Source organism: Stylophora pistillata, unplaced genomic scaffold (genome assembly GCF_964205215.1).
Source record: "Stylophora pistillata unplaced genomic scaffold, jaStyPist1.2 SCAFFOLD_68, whole genome shotgun sequence".
NCBI classification, from domain to species: Eukaryota; Metazoa; Cnidaria; class Anthozoa; order Scleractinia; family Pocilloporidae; genus Stylophora; species Stylophora pistillata.
Genome location: NW_028290859.1, coordinates 175,156 through 201,212, shown reverse-complemented (window position 1 = coordinate 201,212; position 26,057 = coordinate 175,156).

The following is a 26,057-nucleotide window of genomic DNA, read 5'->3' as shown; positions in this document are numbered from 1 at the left end:
CCCTTCCTTTTGCACAGCCTCTCACTCTCACGCATGCCACTCCGTCGCCCGTGATTTCTCGGAGTTGCGGCTCTATTTCCGAGGCTCCCCTGTGTCTAGTGCATCTGGGATTTCATTTTGGTGGCGTTTTCATGCGTTTTGTGGAAGTGGCAGGCGTGAGTACAAGGCTCACCGCCTTTTTTAGCACATGTGCCTCATAGTGCACAGCCTCTCACTCGCAGGCGTGCCACACCGGCGCCCGTGATTTGGCAGGAGGTGCGCGCCTACTCCCCGACTCCCCTGGGACTATCTAGTGCACCCGCGAATCCGTTTTGGCCGCGTGGTCATGTGATAGGTGGAAGTAGCAGGCGTGACTACAAGGCTCACCCCTTCCTTTTGCACAGCCTCTCACTCTCACGCATGCCACTCCGTCGCCCGTGATTTCTCGGAGTTGCGGCTCTATTTCCGAGGCTCCCCTGTGTCTAGTGCACCTGGGATTTCATTTTGGTGGCGTTTTCATGCGTTTTGTGGAAGTGGCAGGCGTGAGTACAAGGCTCACCGCCTTTTTTAGCACATGTGCCTCATAGTGCACAGTCTCTCACTCGCAGGCGTGTTACGCCGACGCCAGTGACTTGCAGGAGGAGCGCGCCTACTCCCCGATTCCCCTGAGACTATCTACTGCACCCGGGAATCCATTTTGGCCGCGTGGTCATTTGTTTCGTGCAAGTAGCGGGCGTGAGTACAAGACTCACCGCCTTTTTTAGCACATGTGCCTCATAGTGCACAGCCTCTCACTCGCAGGCGTGCCACACCGGCGCCCGTGATTTGGCAGGAGGTGCGCGCCTACTCGCCGACTCCCCTGGGACTATCTAGTGCACCCGCGAATCCGTTTTGACCGCGTGGTGATGTGTTTCTTGGAAGTAGCAGGCGTGAGTACAAGGCTCACCCCTTCCTCTTGCACACCGTCTCACTCTCACGCATGCCACTCCGTCGCCCGTGAGTTCCCGGAGTTGCGCGTCTATTGCCGAGGATCCGCTGGGTCTAGTGCACCTGGGATTTGATTCTGGTGGCGTTGTCATGCGTTTTGTGGAAGTGGCAGGCGTGAGTACAAGGCTCACCGCCTTTTTTAGCACATGTGCCTCATAGTGCACAGCCTCTCCCTCGAAGGCGTGCCACACCGGCGCCCGTGATTTGGCAGGAGGTGCGCGCCTACTCCCCGACTCCCCTGGGACTATCTAGTGCACCCGCGAATCCGTTTTGGCCGCGTGGTCATGTGATAGGTGGAAGTAGCAGGCGTGACTACAAGGCTCACCCCTTCCTTTTGCACAGCCTCTCACTCTCACGCATGCCACTCCGTCGCCCGTGATTTCTCGGAGTTGCGGCTCTATTTCCGAGGCTCCCCTGTGTCTAGAGCACCTGGGATTTCATTTTGGTGGCGTTTTCATGCGTTTTGTGGAAGTGGCAGGCGTGAGTACAAGGCTCACCGCCTTTTTTAGCACATGTGCCTCATAGTGCACAGCCTCTCACTCGCAGGCGTGCCACACCGGCGCCCGTGATTTGGCAGGAGGTGCGCGCCTACTCGCCGACTCCCCTGGGACTATCTAGTGCACCCGCGAATCCGTTTTGACCGCGTGGTGATGTGTCTCTTGGAAGTAGCAGGCGTCAGTACAAGGCTCACCCCTTCCTCTCGCACAGCCTCTCACTCTCACGCATGCCACTCCGTCGCCCGTGAGTTCCCAGAGTTGCGCGTCTATTGCCGAGGATCCGCTGGCTCTAGTGCACCTGAGATTTGATTCTGGTGGCGTTGTCATGCGTTTCGTGGAAGTGGCAGGCGTGAGTACAAGGCTCACCGCCTTCTTTAGCACAATTGCCTCACAGTGCACAGCCTCTCACTTGCAGGCGTGCCACTACGGCTGCCGTGATTTGGCAGGAGGTGCCCGACTACTCTCCAACTCCCCTGAGACTATCTACTGCACCCGGGAATCCGTTTTGTCCGCGTTGTCATGCGTTTCGTGGAAGTGGCATGCGTTGTCATACAAGGCTCACCGCCTTCTTTAGAACACGTGCCTCTTAGTGCACAGTCTCTCACTCGCAGGCGTGTCACGCCGACGCCAGTGACTTGCAGGAGGAGCGCGCCTACTCCCCGATTCCCCTGAGACTATCTACTGCACCGGGGAATCCATTTTGGCCGCGTGGTCATTTGTTTCGTGCAAGTAGCGGGCGTGAGTACAAGACTCACCACCTTTTTTAGCACATGTGCCTCATAGTGCACAGCCTCTCCCTCGCAGGCGTGCCACACCGGCGCCCGTGATTTGGCAGGAGGTGCACGCCTACTCCCCGACTCCCCTGGGACTATCTAGTGCACCCGCGAATCCATTTTGGCCGCGTGGTCATGTGATAGGTGGAAGTAGCAGGCGTGACTACAAGGCTCACCCCTTCCTTTTGCACAGCCTCTCACTCTCACGCATGCCACTCCGTCGCCCGTGATTTCTCGGAGTTGCGGCTCTATTTCCGAGGCTCCCCTGTGTCTAGTGCATCTGGGATTTCATTTTGGTGGCGTTTTCATGCGTTTTGTGGAAGTGGCAGGCGTGAGTACAAGGCTCACCGCCTTTTTTAGCACATGTGCCTCATAGTGCACAGCCTCTCACTCGCAGGCGTGCCACACCGGCGCCCGTGATTTGGCAGGAGGTGCGCGCCTACTCCCCGACTCCCCTGGGACTATCTAGTGCACCCGCGAATCCGTTTTGGCCGCGTGGTCATGTGATAGGTGGAAGTAGCAGGCGTGACTACAAGGCTCACCCCTTCCTTTTGCACAGCCTCTCACTCTCACGCATGCCACTCCGTCGCCCGTGATTTCTCGGAGTTGCGGCTCTATTTCCGAGGCTCCCCTGTGTCTAGTGCACCTGGGATTTCATTTTGGTGGCGTTTTCATGCGTTTTGTGGAAGTGGCAGGCGTGAGTACAAGGCTCACCGCCTTTTTTAGCACATGTGCCTCATAGTGCACAGTCTCTCACTCGCAGGCGTGTTACGCCGACGCCAGTGACTTGCAGGAGGAGCGCGCCTACTCCCCGATTCCCCTGAGACTATCTACTGCACCCGGGAATCCATTTTGGCCGCGTGGTCATTTGTTTCGTGCAAGTAGCGGGCGTGAGTACAAGACTCACCGCCTTTTTTAGCACATGTGCCTCATAGTGCACAGCCTCTCACTCGCAGGCGTGCCACACCGGCGCCCGTGATTTGGCAGGAGGTGCGCGCCTACTCGCCGACTCCCCTGGGACTATCTAGTGCACCCGCGAATCCGTTTTGACCGCGTGGTGATGTGTTTCTTGGAAGTAGCAGGCGTGAGTACAAGGCTCACCCCTTCCTCTTGCACACCGTCTCACTCTCACGCATGCCACTCCGTCGCCCGTGAGTTCCCGGAGTTGCGCGTCTATTGCCGAGGATCCGCTGAGTCTAGTGCACCTGGGATTTGATTCTGGTGGCGTTGTCATGCGTTTTGTGGAAGTGGCAGGCGTGAGTACAAGGCTCACCGCCTTTTTTAGCACATGTGCCTCATAGTGCACAGCCTCTCCCTCGCAGGCGTGCCACACCGGCGCCCGTGATTTGGCAGGAGGTGCGCGCCTACTCCCCGACTCCCCTGGGACTATCTAGTGCACCCGCGAATCCGTTTTGGCAGCGTGGTCATGTGATAGGTGGAAGTAGCAGGCGTGACTACAAGGCTCACCCCTTCCTTTTGCACAGCCTCTCACTCTCACGCATGCCACTCCGTCGCCCGTGATTTCTCGGAGTTGCGGCTCTATTTCCGAGGCTCCCCTGTGTCTAGTGCACCTGGGATTTTATTTTGGTGGCGTTTTCATGCGTTTTGTGGAAGTGGCAGGCGTGAGTACAAGGCTCACCGCCTTTTTTAGCACATGTGCCTCATAGTGCACAGCCTCTCACTCGCAGGCGTGCCACACCGGCGCCCGTGATTTGGCAGGAGGTGCGCGCCTACTCGCCGACTCCCCTGGGACTATCTAGTGCACCCGCGAATCCGTTTTGACCGCGTGGTGATGTGTCTCTTGGAAGTAGCAGGCGTCAGTACAAGGCTCACCCCTTCCTCTCGCACAGCCTCTCACTCTCACGCATGCCACTCCGTCGCCCGTGAGTTCCCAGAGTTGCGCGTCTATTGCCGAGGATCCGCTGGCTCTAGTGCACCTGGGATTTGATTCTGGTGGCGTTGTCATGCGTTTCGTGGAAGTGGCAGGCGTGAGTACAAGGCTCACCGCCTTCTTTAGCACATGTGCCTCACAGTGCACAGCCTCTCACTCGCAGGCGTGCCACTACGGCTGCCGTGATTTGGCAGGAGGTGCCCGACTACTCTCCAACTCCCCTGGGACTATCTACTTCACCCGGGAATCCGTTTTGTCCGCGTTGTCATGCGTTTCGTTGAAGTGGCATGCGTTGTCATACAAGGCTCACCGCCTTCTTTAGCACACGTGCCTCTTAGTGCACAGTCTCTCACTCGCAGGCGTGTCACGCCGACGCCAGTGACTTGCAGGAGGAGCGCGCCTACTCCCCGATTCCCCTGAGACTATCTACTGCACCGGGGAATCCATTTTGGCCGCGTGGTCATTTGTTTCGTGCAAGTAGCGGGCGTGAGTACAAGACTCACCGCCTTTTTTAGCACATGTGCCTCATAGTGCACAGCCTCTCCCTCGCAGGCGTGCCACACCGGCGCCCGTGATTTGGTAGGAGGTGCACGCCTACTCCCCGACCCCCCTGGGACTATCTAGTGCACCCGCGAATCCATTTTGGCCGCGTGGTCATGTGATAGGTGGAAGTAGCAGGCGTGACTACAAGGCTCACCCCTTCCTTTTGCACAGCCTCTCACTCTTACGCATGCCACTCCGTCGCCCGTGATTTCTCGGAGTTGCGGCTCTATTTCCGAGGCTCCCCTGTGTCTAGTGCATCTGGGATTTCATTTTGGTGGCGTTTTCATGCGTTTTGTGGAAGTGGCAGGCGTGAGTACAAGGCTCACCGCCTTTTTTAGCACATGTGCCTCATAGTGCACAGCCTCTCACTCGCAGGCGTGCCACACCGGCGCCCGTGATTTGGCAGGAGGTGCGCGCCTACTCCCCGACTCCCCTGGGACTATCTAGTGCACCCGCGAATCCGTTTTGGCCGCGTGGTCATGTGATAGGTGGAAGTAGCAGGCGTGACTACAAGGCTCACCCCTTCCTTTTGCACAGCCTCTCACTCTCACGCATGCCACTCCGTCGCCCGTGATTTCTCGGAGTTGCGGCTCTATTTCCGAGGCTCCCCTGTGTCTAGTGCACCTGGGATTTCATTTTGGTGGCGTTTTCATGCGTTTTGTGGAAGTGGCAGGCGTGAGTACAAGGCTCACCGCCTTTTTTAGCACATGTGCCTCATAGTGCACAGTCTCTCACTCGCAGGCGTGTTACGCCGACGCCAGTGACTTGCAGGAGGAGCGCGCCTACTCCCCGATTCCCCTGAGACTATCTACTGCACCCGGGAATCCATTTTGGCCGCGTGGTCATTTGTTTCGTGCAAGTAGCGGGCGTGAGTACAAGACTCACCGCCTTTTTTAGCACATGTGCCTCATAGTGCACAGCCTCTCACTCGCAGGCGTGCCACACCGGCGCCCGTGATTTAGCAGGAGGTGCGCGCCTACTCGCCGACTCCCCTGGGACTATCTAGTGCACTCGCGAATCCGTTTTGACCGCGTGGTGATGTGTTTCTTGGAAGTAGCAGGCGTGAGTACAAGGCTCACCCCTTCCTCTTGCACACCGTCTCACTCTCACGCATGCCACTCCGTCGCCCGTGAGTTCCCGGAGTTGCGCGTCTATTGCCGAGGATCCGCTGGGTCTAGTGCACCATGGATTTGATTCTGGTGGCGTTGTCATGCGTTTTGTGGAAGTGGCAGGCGTGAGTACAAGGCTCACCGCCTTTTTTAGCACATGTGCCTCATAGTGCACAGCCTCTCCCTCGCAGGCGTGCCACACCGGCGCCCGTGATTTGGCAGGAGGTGCGCGCCTACTCCCCGACTCCCCTGGGACTATCTAGTGCACCCGCGAATCCGTTTTGGCCGCGTGGTCATGTGATAGGTGGAAGTAGCAGGCGTGACTACAAGGCTCACCCCTTCCTTTTGCACAGCCTCTCACTCTCACGCATGCCACTCCGTCGCCCGTGATTTCTCGGAGTTGCGGCTCTATTTCCGAGGCTCCCCTGTGTCTAGTGCACCTGGGATTTCATTTTGGTGGCGTTTTCATGCGTTTTGTGGAAGTGGCAGGCGTGAGTACAAGGCTCACCGCCTTTTTTAGCACATGTGCCTCATAGTGCACAGCCTCTCACTCGCAGGCGTGCCACACCGGCGCCCGTGATTTGGCAGGAGGTGCGCGCCTACTCGCCGACTCCCCTGGGACTATCTAGTGCACCCGCGAATCCGTTTTGACCGCGTGGTGATGTGTCTCTTGGAAGTAGCAGGCGTCAGTACAAGGCTCACCCCTTCCTCTCGCACAGCCTCTCACTCTCACGCATGCCACTCCGTCGCCCGTGAGTTCCCAGAGTTGCGCGTCTATTGCCGAGGATCCGCTGGCTCTAGTGCACCTGGGATTTGATTCTGGTGGCGTTGTCATGCGTTTCGTGGAAGTGGCAGGCGTGAGTACAAGGCTCACCGCCTTCTTTAGCACATGTGCCTCACAGTGCACAGCCTCTCACTCGCAGGCGTGCCACTACGGCTGCCGTGATTTGGCAGGAAGTGCCCGACTACTCTCCAACTCCCCTGGGACTATCTACTGCACCCGGGAATCCGTTTTGTCCGCGTTGTCATGCGTTTCGTGGAAGTGGCATGCGTTGTCATACAAGGCTCACCGCCTTCTTTAGCACACGTGCCTCTTAGTGCACAGTCTCTCACTCGCAGGCGTGTCACGCCGACGCCAGTGACTTGCAGGAGGAGCGCGCCTACTCCCCGATTCCCCTGAGACTATCTACTGCACCGGGGAATCCATTTTGGCCGCGTGGTCATTTGTTTCGTGCAAGTAGCGGGCGTGAGTACAAGACTCACCGCCTTTTTTAGCACATGTGCCTCATAGTGCACAGCCTCTCCCTCGCAGGCGTGCCACACCGGCGCCCGTGATTTGGCAGGAGGTGCACGCCTACTCCCCGACTCCCCTGGGACTATCTAGTGCACCCGCGAATCCATTTTGGCCGCGTGGTCATGTGATAGGTGGAAGTAGCAGGCGTGACTACAAGGCTCACCCCTTCCTTTTGCACAGCCTCTCACTCTCACGCATGCCACTCCGTCGCCCGTGATTTCTCGGAGTTGCGGCTCTATTTCCGAGGCTCCCCTGTGTCTAGTGCATCTGGGATTTCATTTTGGTGGCGTTTTCATGCGTTTTGTGGAAGTGGCAGGCGTGAGTACAAGGCTCACCGCCTTTTTTAGCACATGTGCCTCATAGTGCACAGCCTCTCACTCGCAGGCGTGCCACACCGGCGCCCGTGATTTGGCAGGAGGTGCGCGCCTACTCCCCGACTCCCCTGGGACTATCTAGTGCACCCGCGAATCCGTTTTGGCCGCGTGGTCATGTGATAGGTGGAAGTAGCAGGCGTGACTACAAGGCTCACCCCTTCCTTTTGCACAGCCTCTCACTCTCACGCATGCCACTCCGTCGCCCGTGATTTCTCGGAGTTGCGGCTCTATTTCCGAGGCTCCCCTGTGTCTAGTGCACCTGGGATTTCATTTTGGTGGCGTTTTCATGCGTTTTGTGGAAGTGGCAGGCGTGAGTACAAGGCTCACCGCCTTTTTTAGCACATGTGCCTCATAGTGCACAGTCTCTCACTCGCAGGCGTGTTACGCCGACGCCAGTGACTTGCAGGAGGAGCGCGCCTACTCCCCGATTCCCCTGAGACTATCTACTGCACCCGGGAATCAATTTTGGCCGCGTGGTCATTTGTTTCGTGCAAGTAGTGGGCGTGAGTACAAGACTCACCGCCTTTTTTAGCACATGTGCCTCATAGTGCACAGTCTCTCACTCGCAGGCGTGTCACGCCGACGCCAGTGACTTGCAGGAGGAGCGCGCCTACTCCCCGATTCCCCTGAGACTATCTACTGCACCCGGGAATCCATTTTGGCCGCGTGGTCATTTGTTTCGTGCAAGTAGCGGGCGTGAGTACAAGACTCACCGCCTTTTTTAGCACATGTGCCTCATAGTGCACAGCCTCTCCCTCGCAGGCGTGCCACACCGGCGCCCGTGATTTGGCAGGAGGTGCACGCCTACTCCCCGACTCCCCTGGGACTATCTAGTGCACCCGCGAATCCATTTTGGCCGCGTGGTCATGTGATAGGTGGAAGTAGCAGGCGTGACTACAAGGCTCACCCCTTCCTTTTGCACAGCCTCTCACTCTCACGCATGCCACTCCGTCGCCCGTGATTTCTCGGAGTTGCGGCTCTATTTCCGAGGCTCCCCTGTGTCTAGTGCATCTGGGATTTCATTTTGGTGGCGTTTTCATGCGTTTTGTGGAAGTGGCAGGCGTGAGTACAAGGCTCACCGCCTTTTTTAGCACATGTGCCTCATAGTGCACAGCCTCTCACTCGCAGGCGTGCCACACCGGCGCCCGTGATTTGGCAGGAGGTGCGCGCCTACTCCCCGACTCCCCTGGGACTATCTAGTGCACCCGCGAATCCGTTTTGGCCGCGTGGTCATGTGATAGGTGGAAGTAGCAGGCGTGACTACAAGGCTCACCCCTTCCTTTTGCACAGCCTCTCACTCTCACGCATGCCACTCCGTCGCCCGTGATTTCTCGAAGTTGCGGCTCTATTTCCGAGGCTCCCCTGTGTCTAGTGCACCTGGGATTTCATTTTGGTGGCGTTTTCATGCGTTTTGTGGAAGTGGCAGGCGTGAGTACAAGGCTCACCGCCTTTTTTAGCACATGTGCCTCATAGTGCACAGTCTCTCACTCGCAGGCGTGTTACGCCGACGCCAGTGACTTGCAGGAGGAGCGCGCCTACTCCCCGATTCCCCTGAGACTATCTACTGCACCCGGGAATCCATTTTGGCCGCGTGGTCATTTGTTTCGTGCAAGTAGCGGGCGTGAGTACAAGACTCACCGCCTTTTTTAGCACATGTGCCTCATAGTGCACAGCCTCTCACTCGCAGGCGTGCCACACCGGCGCCCGTGATTTGGCAGGAGGTGCGCGCCTACCCGCCGACTCCCCTGGGACTATCTAGTGCACCCGCGAATCCGTTTTGACCGCGTGGTGATGTGTTTCTTGGAAGTAGCAGGCGTGAGTACAAGGCTCACCCCTTCCTCTTGCACACCGTCTCACTCTCACGCATGCCACTCCGTCGCCCGTGAGTTCCAGGAGTTGCGCGTCTATTGCCGAGGATCCACTGGGTCTAGTGCACCTGGGATTTGATTCTGGTGGCGTTGTCATGCGTTTTGTGGAAGTGGCAGGCGTGAGTACAAGGCTCACCGCCTTTTTTAGCACATGTGCCTCATAGTGCACAGCCTCTCCCTCGCAGGCGTGCCACACCGGCGCCCGTGATTTGGCAGGAGGTGCGCGCCTACTCCCCGACTCCCCTGGGACTATCTAGTGCACCCGCGAATCCGTTTTGGCCGCGTGGTCATGTGATAGGTGGAAGTAGCAGGCGTGACTACAAGGCTCACCCCTTCCTTTTGCACAGCCTCTCACTCTCACGCATGCCACTCCGTCGCCCGTGATTTCTCGGAGTTGCGGCTCTATTTCCGAGGCTCCCCTGTGTCTAGTGCACCTGGGATTTCATTTTGGTGGCGTTTTCATGCGTTTTGTGGAAGTGGCAGGCGTGAGTACAAGGCTCACCGCCTTTTTTAGCACATGTGCCTCATAGTGCACAGCCTCTCACTCGCAGGCGTGCCACACCGGCGCCCGTGATTTGGCAGGAGGTGCGCGCCTACTCGCCGACTCCCCTGGGACTATCTAGTGCACCCGCGAATCCGTTTTGACCGCGTGGTGATGTGTCTCTTGGAAGTAGCAGGCGTCAGTACAAGGCTCACCCCTTCCTCTCGCACAGCCTCTCACTCTCACGCATGCCACTCCGTCGCCCGTGAGTTCCCAGAGTTGCGCGTCTATTGCCGAGGATCCGCTGGCTCTAGTGCACCTGGGATTTGATTCTGGTTGCGTTGTCATGCGTTTCGTGGAAGTGGCAGGCGTGAGTACAAGGCTCACCGCCTTCTTTAGCACATGTGCCTCACAGTGCACAGCCTCTCACTCGCAGGCGTGCCACTACGGCTGCCGTGATTTGGCAGGAGGTGCCCGACTACTCTCCAACTCCCCTGGGACTATCTACTGCACCCGGGAATCCGTTTTGTCCGCGTTGTCAAGCGTTTCGTGGAAGTGGCATGCGTTGTCATACAAGGCTCACCGCCTTCTTTAGCACACGTGCCTCTTAGTGCACAGTCTCTCACTCGCAGGCGTGTCACGCCGACGCCAGTGACTTGCAGGAGGAGCGCGCCTACTCCCCGATTCCCCTGAGACTATCTACTGCACCCGGGAATCCATTTTGGCCGCGTGGTCATTCCTTTCGTGCAAGTAGCGGGCGTGAGTACAAGACTCACCGCCTTTTTTAGCACATGTGCCTCATATTGCACAGCCTCTCCCTCGCAGGCGTGCCACACCGGCGCCCGTGATTTGGCAGGAGGTGCACGCCTACTCCCCGACTCCCCTGGGACTATCTAGTGCACCCGCGAATCCATTTTGGCCGCGTGGTCATGTGATAGGTGGAAGTAGCAGGCGTGACTACAAGGCTCACCCCTTCCTTTTGCACAGCCTCTCACTCTCACGCATGCCACTCCGTCGCCCGTGATTTCTCGGAGTTGCGGCTCTATTTCCGAGGCTCCCCTGTGTCTAGTGCATCTGGGATTTCATTTTGGTGGCGTTTTCATGCGTTTTGTGGAAGTGGCAGGCGTGAGTACAAGGCTCACCGCCTTTTTTAGCACATGTGCCTCATAGTGCACAGCCTCTCACTCGCAGGCGTGCCACACCGGAACCCGTGATTTGGCAGGAGGTGCGCGCCTACTCCCCGACTCCCCTGGGACTATCTAGTGCACCCGCGAATCCGTTTTGGCCGCGTGGTCATGTGATAGGTGGAAGTAGCAGGCGTGACTACAAGGCTCACCCCTTCCTTTTGCACAGCCTCTCACTCTCACGCATGCCACTCCGTCGCCCGTGATTTCTCGGAGTTGCGGCTCTATTTCCGAGGCTCCCCTGTGTCTAGTGCACCTGGGATTTCATTTTGGTGGCGTTTTCATGCGTTTTGTGGAAGTGGCAGGCGTGAGTACAAGGCTCACCGCCTTTTTTAGCACATGTGCCTCATAGTGCACAGTCTCTCACTCGCAGGCGTGTTACGCCGACGCCAGTGACTTGCAGGAGGAGCGCGCCTACTCCCCGATTCCCCTGAGACTATCTACTGCACCCGGGAATCCATTTTGGCCGCGTGGTCATTTGTTTCGTGCAAGTAGCGGGCGTGAGTACAAGACTCACCGCCTTTTTTAGCACATGTGCCTCATAGTGCACAGCCTCTCACTCGCAGGCGTGCCACACCGGCGCCCGTGATTTGGCAGGAGGTGCGCGCCTACTCGCCGACTCCCCTGGGACTATCTAGTGCACCCGCGAATCCGTTTTGACCGCGTGGTGATGTGTTTCTTGGAAGTAGCAGGCGTGAGTACAAGACTCACCCCTTCCTCTTGCACACCGTCTCACTCTCACGCATGCCACTCCGTCGCCCGTGAGTTCCCGGAGTTGCGCGTCTATTGCCGAGGATCCGCTGGGTCTAGTGCACCTGGGATTTGATTCTGGTGGCGTTGTCATGCGTTTTGTGGAAGTGGCAGGCGTGAGTACAAGGCTCACCGCCTTTTTTAGCACATGTGCCTCATAGTGCACAGCCTCTCCCTCGCAGGCGTGCCACACCGGCGCCCGTGATTTGGCAGGAGGTGCGCGCCTACTCCCCGACTCCCCTGGGACTATCTAGTGCACCCGCGAATCCGTTTTGGCCGCGTGGTCATGTGATAGGTGGAAGTAGCAGGCGTGACTACAAGGCTCACCCCTTCCTTTTGCACAGCCTCTCACTCTCACGCATGCCACTCCGTCGCCCGTGATTTCTCGGAGTTGCGGCTCTATTTCCGAGGCTCCCCTGTGTCTAGTGCACCTGGGATTTCATTTTGGTGGCGTTTTCATGCGTTTTGTGGAAGTGGCAGGCGTGAGTACAAGGCTCACCGCCTTTTTTAGCACATGTGCCTCATAGTGCACAGCCTCTCACTCGCAGGCGTGCCACACCGGCGCCCGTGATTTGGCAGGAGGTGCGCGCCTACTCGCCGACTCCCCTGGGACTATCTAGTGCACCCGCGAATCCGTTTTGACCGCGTGGTGATGTGTCTCTTGGAAGTAGCAGGCGTCAGTACAAGGCTCACCCCTTCCTCTCGCACAGCCTCTCACTCTCACGCATGCCACTCCGTCGCCCGTGAGTTCCCAGAGTTGCGCGTCTATTGCCGAGTATCCGCTGGCTCTAGTTCACCTGGGATTTGATTCTGGTGGCGTTGTCATGCGTTTCGTGGAAGTGGCAGGCGTGAGTACAAGGCTCACCGCCTTCTTTAGCACATGTGCCTCACAGTGCACAGCCTCTCACTCGCAGGCGTGCCACTACGGCTGCCGTGATTTGGCAGGAGGTGCCCGACTACTCTCCAACTCCCCTGGGACTATCTACTGCACCCGGGAATCCGTTTTGTCCGCGTTGTCATGCGTTTCGTGGAAGTGGCATGCGTTGTCATACAAGGCTCACCGCCTTCTTTAGCACACGTGCCTCTTAGTGCACAGTCTCTCACTCGCAGGCGTGTCACGCCGACGCCAGTGACTTGCAGGAGGAGCGCGCCTACTCCCCGATTCCCCTGAGACTATCTACTGCACCCGGGAATCCATTTTGGCCGCGTGGTCATTTGTTTCGTGCAAGTAGCGGGCGTGAGTACAAGACTCACCGCCTTTTTTAGCACATGTGCCTCATAGTGCACAGCCTCTCCCTCGCAGGCGTGCCACACCGGCGCCCGTGATTTGGCAGGAGGTGCACGCCTACTCCCCGACTCCCCTGGGACTATCTAGTGCACCCGCGAATCCATTTTGGCCGCGTGGTCATGTGATAGGTGGAAGTAGCAGGCGTGACTACAAGGCTCACCCCTTCCTTTTGCACAGCCTCTCACTCTCACGCATGCCACTCCGTCGCCCGTGATTTCTCGGAGTTGCGGCTCTATTTCCGAGGCTCCCCTGTGTCTAGTGCATCTGGGATTTCATTTTGGTGGCGTTTTCATGCGTTTTGTGGAAGTGGCAGGCGTGAGTACAAGGCTCACCGCCTTTTTTAGCACATGTGCCTCATAGTGCACAGCCTCTCACTCGCAGGCGTGCCACACCGGCGCCCGTGATTTGGCAGGAGGTGCGCGCCTACTCCCCGACTCCCCTGGGACTATCTAGTGCACCCGCGAATCCGTTTTGGCCGCGTGGTCATGTGATAGGTGGAAGTAGCAGGCGTGACTACAAGGCTCACCCCTTCCTTTTGCACAGCCTCTCACTCTCACGCATGCCACTCCGTCGCCCGTGATTTCTCGGAGTTGCGGCTCTATTTCCGAGGCTCCCCTGTGTCTAGTGCACCTGGGATTTCATTTTGGTGGCGTTTTCATGCGTTTTGTGGAAGTGGCAGGCGTGAGTACAAGGCTCACCGCCTTTTTTAGCACATGTGCCTCATAGTGCACAGTCTCTCACTCGCAGGCGTGTTACGCCGACGCCAGTGACTTGCAGGAGGAGCGCGCCTACTCCCCGATTCCCCTGAGACTATCTACTGCACCCGGGAATCCATTTTGGCCGCGTGGTCATTTGTTTCGTGCAAGTAGCGGGCGTGAGTACAAGACTCACCGCCTTTTTTAGCACATGTGCCTCATAGTGCACAGCCTCTCACTCGCAGGCGTGCCACACCGGCGCCCGTGATTTGGCAGGAGGTGCGCGCCTACTCGCCGACTCCCCTGGGACTATCTAGTGCACCCGCGAATCCGTTTTGACCGCGTGGTGATGTGTTTCTTGGAAGTAGCAGGCGTGAGTACAAGGCTCACCCCTTCCTCTTGCACACCGTCTCACTCTCACGCATGCCACTCCGTCGCCCGTGAGTTCCCGGAGTTGCGCGTCTATTGCCGAGGATCCGCTGGGTCTAGTGCACCTGGGATTTGATTCTGGTGGCATTGTCATGCGTTTTGTGGAAGTGGCAGGCGTGAGTACAAGGCTCACCGCCTTTTTTAGCACATGTGCCTCATAGTGCACAGCCTCTCCCTCGCAGGCGTGCCACACCGGCGCCCGTGATTTGGCAGGAGGTGCGCGCCTACTCCCCGACTCCCCTGGGACTATCTAGTGCACCCGCGAATCCGTTTTGGCCGCGTGGTCATGTGATAGGTGGAAGTAGCAGGCGTGACTACAAGGCTCACCCCTTCCTTTTGCACAGCCTCTCACTCTCACGCATGCCACTCCGTCGCCCGTGATTTCTCGGAGTTGCGGCTCTATTTCCGAGGCTCCCCTGTGTCTAGTGCACCTGGGATTTCATTTTGGTGGCGTTTTCATGCGTTTTGTGGAAGTGGCAGGCGTGAGTACAAGGCTCACCGCCTTTTTTAGCACATGTGCCTCATAGTGCACAGCCTCTCACTCGCAGGCGTGCCACACCGGCGCCCGTGATTTGGCAGGAGGTGCGCGCCTACTCGCCGACTCCCCTGGGACTATCTAGTGCACCCGCGAATCCGTTTTGACCGCGTGGTGATGTGTCTCTTGGAAGTAGCAGGCGTCAGTACAAGGCTCACCCCTTCCTCTCGCACAGCCTCTCACTCTCTCGCATGCCACTCCGTCGCCCGTGAGTTCCCAGAGTTGCGCGTCTATTGCCGAGGATCCGCTGGCTCTAGTGCACCTGGGATTTGATTCTGGTGGCGTTGTCATGCGTTTCGTGGAAGTGGCAGGCGTGAGTACAAGGCTCACCGCCTTCTTTAGCACATGTGCCTCACAGTGCACAGCCTCTCACTCGCAGGCGTGCCACTACGGCTGCCGTGATTTGGCAGGAGGTGCCCGACTACTCTCCAACTCCCCTGGGACTATCTACTGCACCCGGGAATCCGTTTTGTCCGCGTTGTCATGCGTTTCGTGGAAGTGGCATGCGTTGTCATACAAGGCTCACCGCCTTCTTTAGCACACGTGCCTCTTAGTGCACAGTCTCTCACTCGCAGGCGTGTCACGCCGACGCCAGTGACTTGCAGGAGGAGCGCGCCTACTCCCCGATTCCCCTGAGACTATCTACTGCACCCGGGAATCCATTTTGGCCGCGTGGTCATTTGTTTCGTGCAAGTAGCGGGCGTGAGTACAAGACTCACCGCCTTTTTTAGCACATGTGCCTCATAGTGCACAGCCTCTCCCTCGCAGGCGTGCCACACCGGCGCCCGTGATTTGGCAGGAGGTGCACGCCTACTCCCCGACTCTCCTGGGACTATCTAGTGCACCCGCGAATCCATTTTGGCCGCGTGGTCATGTGATAGGTGGAAGTAGCAGGCGTGACTACAAGGCTCACCCCTTCCTTTTGCACAGCCTCTCACTCTCACGCATGCCACTCCGTCGCCCGTGATTTCTCGGAGTTGCGGCTCTATTTCCGAGGCTCCCCTGTGTCTAGTGCATCTGGGATTTCATTTTGGTGGCGTTTTCATGCGTTTTGTGGAAGTGGCAGGCGTGAGTACAAGGCTCACCGCCTTTTTTAGCACATGTGCCTCATAGTGCACAGCCTCTCACTCGCAGGCGTGCCACACCGGCGCCCGTGATTTGGCAGGAGGTGCGCGCCTACTCCCCGACTCCCCTGGGACTATCTAGTGCACCCGCGAATCCGTTTTGGCCGCGTGGTCATGTGATAGGTGGAAGTAGCAGGCGTGACTACAAGGCTCACCCCTTCCTTTTGCACAGCCTCTCACTCTCACGCATGCCACTCCGTCGCCCGTGATTTCTCGGAGTTGCGGCTCTATTTCCGAGGCTCCCCTGTGTCTAGTGCACCTGGGATTTCATTTTGGTGGCGTTTTCATGCGTTTTGTGGAAGTGGCAGGCGTGAGTACAAGGCTCACCGCCTTTTTTAGCACATGTGCCTCATAGTGCACAGTCTCTCACTCGCAGGCGTGTTACGCCGACGCCAGTGACTTGCAGGAGGAGCGCGCCTACTCCCCGATTCCCCTGAGACTATCTACTGCACCCGGGAATCCATTTTGGCCGCGTGGTCATTTGTTTCGTGCAAGTAGCGGGCGTGAGTACAAGACTCACCGCCTTTTTTAGCACATGTGCCTCATAGTGCACAGCCTCTCACTCGCAGGCGTGCCACACCGGCGCCCGTGATTTGGCAGGAGGTGCGCGCCTACTCGCCGACTCCCCTGGGACTATCTAGTGCACCCGCGAATCCGTTTTGACCGCGTGGTGATGTGTTTCTTGGAAGTAGCAGGCGTGAGTACAAGGCTCACCCCTTCCTCTTGCACACCGTCTCACTCTCACGCATGCCACTCCGTCGCCCGTGAGTTCCCGGAGTTGCGCGTCTATTGCCGAGGATCCGCTGGGTCTAGTGCACCTGGGATTTGATTCTGGTGGCGTTGTCATGCGTTTTGTGGAAGTGGCAGGCGTGAGTACAAGGCTCACCGCCTTTTTTAGCACATGTGCCTCATAGTGCACAGCCTCTCCCTCGCAGGCGTGCCACACCGGCGCCCGTGATTTGGCAGGAGGTGCGCGCCTACTCCCCGACTCCCCTGGGACTATCTAGTGCACCCGCGAATCCGTTTTGGCCGCGTGGTCATGTGATAGGTGGAAGTAGCAGGCGTGACTACAAGGCTCACCCCTTCCTTTTGCACAGCCTCTCACTCTCACGCATGCCACTCCGTCGCCCGTGATTTCTCGGAGTTGCGGCTCTATTTCCGAGGCTCCCCTGTGTCTAGTGCACCTGGGATTTCATTTTGGTGGCGTTTTCATGCGTTTTGTGGAAGTGGCAGGCGTGAGTACAAGGCTCACCGCCTTTTTTAGCACATGTGCCTCATAGTGCACAGCCTCTCACTCGCAGGCGTGCCACACCGGCGCCCGTGATTTGGCAGGAGGTGCGCGCCTACTCGCCGACTCCCCTGGGACTATCTAGTGCACCCGCGAATCCGTTTTGACTTCGTGGTGATGTGTCTCTTGGAAGTAGCAGGCGTCAGTACAAGGCTCACCCCTTCCTCTCGCACAGCCTCTCACTCTCACGCATGCCACTCCGTCGCCCGTGAGTTCCCAGAGTTGCGCGTCTATTGCCGAGGATCCGCTGGCTCTAGTGCACCTGGGATTTGATTCTGGTGGCGTTGTCATGCGTTTCGTGGAAGTGGCAGGCGTGAGTACAAGGCTCACCGCCTTCTTTAGCACATGTGCCTCACAGTGCACAGCCTCTCACTCGCAGGCGTGCCAATACGGCTGCCGTGATTTGGCAGGAGGTGCCCGACTACTCTCCAACTCCCCTGGGACTATCTACTGCACCCTTGAATCCGTTTTGTCCGCGTTGTCATGCGTTTCGTGGAAGTGGCATGCGTTGTCATACAAGCCTCACCGCCTTCTTTAGCACACGTGCCTCTTAGTGCACAGTCTCTCACTCGCAGGCGTGTCACGCCGACGCCAGTGACTTGCAGGAGGAGCGCGCCTACTCCCCGATTCCCCTGAGACTATCTACTGCACCGGGGAATCCATTTTGGCCGCGTGGTCATTTGTTTCGTGCAAGTAGCGGGCGTGAGTACAAGACTCACCGCCTTTTTTAGCACATGTGCCTCATAGTGCACAGCCTCTCCCTCGCAGGCGTGCCACACCGGCGCCCGTGATTTGGCAGGAGGTGCACGCCTACTCCCCGACTCCCCTGGGACTATCTAGTGCACCCGCGAATCCATTTTGGCCGCGTGGTCATGTGATAGGTGGAAGTAGCAGGCGTGACTACAAGGCTCACCCCTTCCTTTTGCACAGCCTCTCACTCTCACGCATGCCACTCCGTCGCCCGTGATTTCTCGGAGTTGCGGCTCTATTTCCGAGGCTCCCCTGTGTCTAGTGCATCTGGGATTTCATTTTGGTGGCGTTTTCATGCGTTTTGTGGAAGTGGCAGGCGTGAGTACAAGGCTCACCGCCTTTTTTAGCACATGTGCCTCATAGTGCACAGCCTCTCACTCGCAGGCGTGCCACACCGGCGCCCGTGATTTGGCAGGAGGTGCGCGCCTACTCCCCGACTCCCCTGGGACTATCTAGTGCACCCGCGAATCCGTTTTGGCCGCGTGGTCATGTGATAGGTGGAAGTAGCAGGCGTGACTACAAGGCTCACCCCTTCCTTTTGCACAGCCTCTCACTCTCACGCATGCCACTCCGTCGCCCGTGATTTCTCGGAGTTGCGGCTCTATTTCCGAGGCTCCCCTGTGTCTAGTGCACCTGGGATTTCATTTTGGTGGCGTTTTCATGCGTTTTGTGGAAGTGGCAGGCGTGAGTACAAGGCTCACCGCCTTTTTTAGCACATGTGCCTCATAGTGCACAGTCTCTCACTCGCAGGCGTGTTACGCCGACGCCAGTGACTTGCAGGAGGAGCGCGCCTACTCCCCGATTCCCCTGAGACTATCTACTGCACCCGGGAATCCATTTTGGCCGCGTGGTCATTTGTTTCGTGCAAGTAGCGGGCGTGAGTACAAGACTCACCGCCTTTTTTAGCACATGTGCCTCATAGTGCACAGCCTCTCACTCGCAGGCGTGCCACACCGGCGCCCGTGATTTGGCAGGAGGTGCGCGCCTACTCGCCGACTCCCCTGGGACTATCTAGTGCACCCGCGAATCCGTTTTGACCGCGTGGTGATGTGTTTCTTGGAAGTAGCAGGCGTGAGTACAAGGCTCACCCCTTCCTCTTGCACACCGTCTCACTCTCACGCATGCCACTCCGTCGCCCGTGAGTTCCCGGAGTTGCGCGTCTATTGCCGAGGATCCGCTGGGTCTAGTGCACCTGGGATTTGATTCTGGTGGCGTTGTCATGCGTTTTGTGGAAGTGGCAGGCGTGAGTACAAGGCTCACCGCCTTTTTTAGCACATGTGCCTCATAGTGCACAGCCTCTCCCTCGCAGGCGTGCCACACCGGCGCCCGTGATTTGGCAGGAGGTGCGCGCCTACTCCCCGACTCCCCTGGGACTATCTAGTGCACCCGCGAATCCGTTTTGGCCGCGTGGTCATGTGATAGGTGGAAGTAGCAGGCGTGACTACAAGGCTCACCCCTTCCTTTTGCACAGCCTCTCACTCTCACGCATGCCACTCCGTCGCCCGTGATTTCTCGGAGTTGCGGCTCTATTTCCGAGGCTCCCCTGTGTCTAGTGCACCTGGGATTTCATTTTGGTGGCGTTTTCATGCGTTTTGTGGAAGTGGCAGGCGTGAGTACAAGGCTCACCGCCTTTTTTAGCACATGTGCCTCATAGTGCACAGCCTCTCACTCGCAGGCGTGCCACACCGGCGCCCGTGATTTGGCAGGAGGTGCGCGCCTACTCGCCGACTCCCCTGGGACTATCTAGTGCACCCGCGAATCCGTTTTGACCGCGTGGTGATGTGTCTCTTGGAAGTAGCAGGCGTCAGTACAAGGCTCACCCCTTCCTCTCGCACAGCCTCTCACTCTCACGCATGCCACTCCGTCGCCCGTGAGTTCCCAGAGTTGCGCGTCTATTGCCGAGGATCCGCTGGCTCTAGTGCACCTGGGATTTGATTCTGGTGGCGTTGTCATGCGTTTCGTGGAAGTGGCAGGCGTGAGTACAAGGCTCACCGCCTTCTTTAGCACATGTGCCTCACAGTGCACAGCCTCTCACTCGCAGGCGTGCCACTACGGCTGCCGTGATTTGGCAGGAGGTGCCCGACTACTCTCCAACTCCCCTGGGACTATCTACTGCAACCGGGAATCCGTTTTGTCCGCGTTGTCATGCGTTTCGTGGAAGTGGCATGCGTTGTCATACAAGGCTCACCGCCTTCTTTAGCACACGTGCCTCTTAGTGCACAGTCTCTCACTCGCAGGCGTGTCACGCCGACGCCAGTGACTTGCAGGAGGAGCGCGCCTACTCCCCGATTCCCCTGAGACTATCTACTGCACCCGGGAATCCATTTTGGCCGCGTGGTCATTTGTTTCGTGCAAGTAGCGGGCGTGAGTACAAGACTCACCGCCTTTTTTAGCACATGTGCCTCATAGTGCACAGCCTCTCCCTCGCAGGCGTGCCACACCGGCGCCCGTGATTTGGCAGGAGGTGCACGCCTACTCCCCGACTCCCCTGGGACTATCTAGTGCACCCGCGAATCCATTTTGGCCGCGTGGTCATGTGATAGGTGGAAGTAGCAGGCGTGACTACAAGGCTCACCCCTTCCTTTTGCACAGCCTCTCACTCTCACGCATGCCACTCCGTCGCCCGTGATTTCTCGGAGTTGCGGCTCTATTTCCGAGGCTCCCCTGTGTCTAGTGCATCTGGGATTTCATTTTGGTGGCGTTTTCATGCGTTTTGTGGAAGTGGCAGGCGTGAGTACAAGGCTCACCGCCTTTTTTAGCACATGTGCCTCATAGTGCACAGCCTCTCACTCGCAGGCGTGCCACACCGGCGCCCGTGATTTGGCAGGAGGTGCGCGCCTACTCCCCGACTCCCCTGGGACTATCTAGTGCACCCGCGAATCCGTTTTGGCCGCGTGGTCATGTGATAGGTGGAAGTAGCAGGCGTGACTACAAGGCTCACCCCTTCCTTTTGCACAGCCTCTCACTCTCACGCATGCCACTCCGTCGCCCGTGATTTCTCGGAGTTGCGGCTCTATTTCCGAGGCTCCCCTGTGTCTAGTGCACCTGGGATTTCATTTTGGTGGCGTTTTCATGCGTTTTGTGGAAGTGGCAGGCGTGAGTACAAGGCTCACCGCCTTTTTTAGCACATGTGCCTCATAGTGCACAGTCTCTCACTCGCAGGCGTGTTACGCCGACGCCAGTGACTTGCAGGAGGAGCGCGCCTACTCCCCGATTCCCCTGAGACTATCTACTGCACCCGGGAATCCATTTTGGCCGCGTGGTCATTTGTTTCGTGCAAGTAGCGGGCGTGAGTACAAGACTCACCGCCTTTTTTAGCACATGTGCCTCATAGTGCACAGCCTCTCACTCGCAGGCGTGCCACACCGGCGCCCGTGATTTGGCAGGAGGTGCGCGCCTACTCGCCGACTCCCCTGGGACTATCTAGTGCACCCGCGAATCCGTTTTGACCGCGTGGTGATGTGTTTCTTGGAAGTAGCAGGCGTGAGTACAAGGCTCACCCCTTCCTCTTGCACACCGTCTCACTCTCACGCATGCCACTCCGTCGCCCGTGAGTTCCCGGAGCTGCGCCTCTATTGCCGAGGATCCGCTGGGTCTAGTGCACCTGGGATTTGATTCTGGTGGCGTTTTCATGCGTTTTGTGGAAGTGGCAGGCGTGAGTACAAGGCTCACCGCCTTTTTTAGCACATGTGCCTCATAGTGCACAGCCTCTCACTCGCAGGCGTGCCACACCGGCGCCCGTGATTTGGCAGGAGGTGCGCGCCTACTCCCCGACTCCCCTGGGACTATCTAGTGCACCCGCGAATCCGTTTTGGCCGCGTGGTCATGTGATAGGTGGAAGTAGCAGGCGTGATTACAAGGCTCACCCCTTCCTTTTGCACAGCCTCTCACTCTCACGCATGCCACTCCGTCGCCCGTGATTTCTCGGAGTTGCGGCTCTATTTCCGAGGCTCCCCTGTGTCTAGTGCACCTGGGATTTCATTTTGGTGGCGTTTTCATGCGTTTTGTGGAAGTGGCAGGCGTGAGTACAAGGCTCACCGCCTTTTTTAGCACATGTGCCTCATAGTGCACAGCCTCTCACTCGAAGGCGTGCCACACCGGCGCCCGTGATTTGGCAGGAGGTGCGCGCCTACTCGCCGACTCCCCTGGGACTATCTAGTGCACCCGCGAATCCGTTTTGACCGCGTGGTGATGTGTCTCTTGGAAGTAGCAGGCGTCAGTACAAGGCTCACCCCTTCCTCTCGCACAGCCTCTCACTCTCACGCATGCCACTCCGTCGCCCGTGAGTTCCCAGAGTTGCGCGTCTATTGCCGAGGATCCGCTGGCTCTAGTGCACCTGGGATTTGATTCTGGTGGCGTTGTCATGCGTTTCGTGGAAGTGGCAGGCGTGAGTACAAGGCTCACCGCCTTCTTTAGCACATGTGCCTCACAGTGCACAGCCTCTCACTCGCAGGCGTGCCACTACGGCTGCCGTGATTTGGCAGGAGGTGCCCGACTACTCTCCAACTCCCCTGGGACTATCTACTGCAACCGGGAATCCGTTTTGTCCGCGTTGTCATGCGTTTCGTGGAAATGGCATGCGTTGTCATACAAGGCTCACCGCCTTCTTTAGCACACGTGCCTCTTAGTGCACAGTCTCTCACTCGCAGGCGTGTCACGCCGACGCCAGTGACTTGCAGGAGGAGCGCGCCTACTCCCCGATTCCCCTGAGACTATCTACTGCACCCGGGAATCCATTTTGGCCGCGTGGTCATTTGTTTCGTGCAAGTAGCGGGCGTGAGTACAAGACTCACCGCCTTTTTTAGCACATGTGCCTCATAGTGCACAGCCTCTCCCTCGCAGGCGTGCCACACCGGCGCCCGTGATTTGGCAGGAGGTGCACGCCTACTCCCCGACTCCCCTGGGACTATCTAGTGCACCCGCGAATCCATTTTGGCCGCGTGGTCATGTGATAGGTGGAAGTAGCAGGCGTGACTACAAGGCTCACCCCTTCCTTTTGCACAGCCTCTCACTCTCACGCATGCCACTCCGTCGCCCGTGATTTCTCGGAGTTGCGGCTCTATTTCCGAGGCTCCCCTGTGTCTAGTGCATCTGGGATTTCATTTTAGTGGCGTTTTCATGCGTTTTGTGGAAGTGGCAGGCGTGAGTACAAGGCTCACCGCCTTTTTTAGCACATGTGCCTCATAGTGCACAGCCTCTCACTCGCAGGCGTGCCACACCGGCGCCCGTGATTTGGCAGGAGGTGCGCGCCTACTCCCCGACTCCCCTGGGACTATCTAGTGCACCCGCGAATCCGTTTTGGCCGCGTGGTCATGTGATAGGTGGAAGTAGCAGGCGTGACTACAAGGCTCACCCCTTCCTTTTGCACAGCCTCTCACTCTCACGCATGCCACTCCGTCGCCCGTGATTTCTCGGAGTTGCGGCTCTATTTCCGAGGCTCCCCTGTGTCTAGTGCACCTGGGATTTCATTTTGGTGGCGTTTTCATGCGTTTTGTGGAAGTGGCAGGCGTGAGTACAAGGCTCACCGCCTTTTTTAGCACATGTGCCTCATAGTGCACAGTCTCTCACTCGCAGGCGTGTTACGCCGACGCCAGTGACTTGCAGGAGGAGCGCGCCTACTCCCCGATTCCCCTGAGACTATCTACTGCACCCGGGAATCCATTTTGGCCGCGTGGTCATTTGTTTCGTGCAAGTAGCGGGCGTGAGTACAAGACTCACCGCCTTTTTTAGCACATGTGCCTCATAGTGCACAGCCTCTCACTCGCAGGCGTGCCACACCGGCGCCCGTGATTTGGCAGGAGGTGCGCGCCTACTCGCCGACTCCCCTGGGACTATCTAGTGCACCCGCGAATCCGTTTTGACCGCGTGGTGATGTGTTTCTTGGAAGTAGCAGGCGTGAGTACAAGGCTCACCCCTTCCTCTTGCACACCGTCTCACTCTCACGCATGCCACTCCGTCGCCCGTGAGTTCCCGGAGCTGCGCGTCTATTGCCGAGGATCCGCTGGGTCTAGTGCACCTGGGATTTGATTCTGGTGGCGTTGTCATGCGTTTTGTGGAAGTGGCAGGCGTGAGTACAAGGCTCACCGCCTTTTTTAGCACATGTCCCTCATAGTGCACAGCCTCTCCCTCGCAGGCGTGCCACACCGGCGCCCGTGATTTGGCAGGAGGTGCGCGCCTACTCCCCGACTCCCCTGGGACTATCTAGTGCACCCGCGAATCCGTTTTGGCCGCGTGGTCATGTGATAGGTGGAAGTAGCAGGCGTGACTACAAGGCTCACCCCTTCCTTTTGCACAGCCTCTCACTCTCACGCATGCCACTCCGTCGCCCGTGATTTCTCGGAGTTGCGGCTCTATTTCCGAGGCTCCCCTGTGTCTAGTGCACCTGGGATTTCATTTTGGTGGCGTTTTCATGCGTTTTGTGGAAGTGGCAGGCGTGAGTACAAGGCTCACCGCCTTTTTTAGCACATGTGCCTCATAGTGCACAGCCTCTCACTCGCAGGCGTGCCACACCGGCGCCCGTGATTTGGCAGGAGGTGCGCGCCTACTCGCCGACTCCCCTGGGACTATCTAGTGCACCCGCGAATCCGTTTTGACCGCGTGGTGATGTGTCTCTTGGAAGTAGCAGGCGTCAGTACAAGGCTCACCCCTTCCTCTCGCACAGCCTCTCACTCTCACGCATGCCACTCCGTCGCCCGTGAGTTCCCAGAGTTGCGCGTCTATTGCCGAGGATCCGCTGGCTCTAGTGCACCTGGGATTTGATTCTGGTGGCGTTGTCATGCGTTTCGTGGAAGTGGCAGGCGTGAGTACAAGGCTCACCGCCTTCTTTAGCACATGTGCCTCACAGTGCACAGCCTCTCACTCGCAGGCGTGCCACTACGGCTGCCGTGATTTGGCAGGAGGTGCCCGACTACTCTCCAACTCCCCTGGGACTATCTACTGCACCCGGGAATCCGTTTTGTCCGCGTTGTCATGCGTTTCGTGGAAGTGGCATGCGTTGTCATACAAGGCTCACCGCCTTCTTTAGCACACGTGCCTCTTAGTGCACAGTCTCTCACTCGCAGGCGTGTCACGCCGACGCCAGTGACTTGCAGGAGGAGCGCGCCTACTCCCCGATTCCCCTGAGACTATCTACTGCACCCGGGAATCCATTTTGGCCGCGTGGTCATTTGTTTCGTGCAAGTAGCGGGCGTGAGTACAAGACTCACCGCCTTTTTTAGCACATGTGCCTCATAGTGCACAGCCTCTCACTCGCAGGCGTGCCACACCGGCGCCCGTGATTTGGCAGGAGGTGCACGCCTACTCCCCGACTCCCCTGGGACTATCTAGTGCACCCGCGAATCCATTTTGGCCGCGTGGTCATGTGATAGGTGGAAGTAGCAGGCGTGACTACAAGGCTCACCCCTTCCTTTTGCACAGCCTCTCACTCTCACGCATGCCACTCCGTCGCCCGTGATTTCTCGGAGTTGCGGCTCTATTTCCGAGGCTCCCCTGTGTCTAGTGCATCTGGGATTTCATTTTGGTGGCGTTTTCATGCGTTTTGTGGAAGTGGCAGGCGTGAGTACAAGGCTCACCGCCTTTTTTAGCACATGTGCCTCATAGTGCACAGCCTCTCACTCGCAGGCGTGCCACACCGGCGCCCGTGATTTGGCAGGAGGTGCGCGCCTACTCCCCGACTCCCCTGGGACTATCTAGTGCACCCGCGAATCCGTTTTGGCCGCGTGGTCATGTGATAGGTGGAAGTAGCAGGCGTGACTACAAGGCTCACCCCTTCCTTTTGCACAGCCTCTCACTCTCACGCATGCCACTCCGTCGCCCGTGATTTCTCGGAGTTGCGGCTCTATTTCCGAGGCTCCCCTGTGTCTAGTGCACCTGGGATTTCATTTTGGTGGCGTTTTCATGCGTTTTGTGGAAGTGGCAGGCGTGAGTACAAGGCTCACCGCCTTTTTTAGCACATGTGCCTCATAGTGCACAGTCTCTCACTCGCAGGCGTGTTACGCCGACGCCAGTGACTTGCAGGAGGAGCGCGCCTACTCCCCCATTCCCCTGAGACTATCTACTTGCACCCGGGAATCCATTTTGGCCGCGTGGTCATTTGTTTCGTGCAAGTAGCGGGCGTGAGTACAAGACTCACCGCCTTTTTTAGCACATGTGCCTCATAGTGCACAGCCTCTCACTCGCAGGCGTTCCACACCGGCGCCCGTGATTTGGCAGGAGGTGC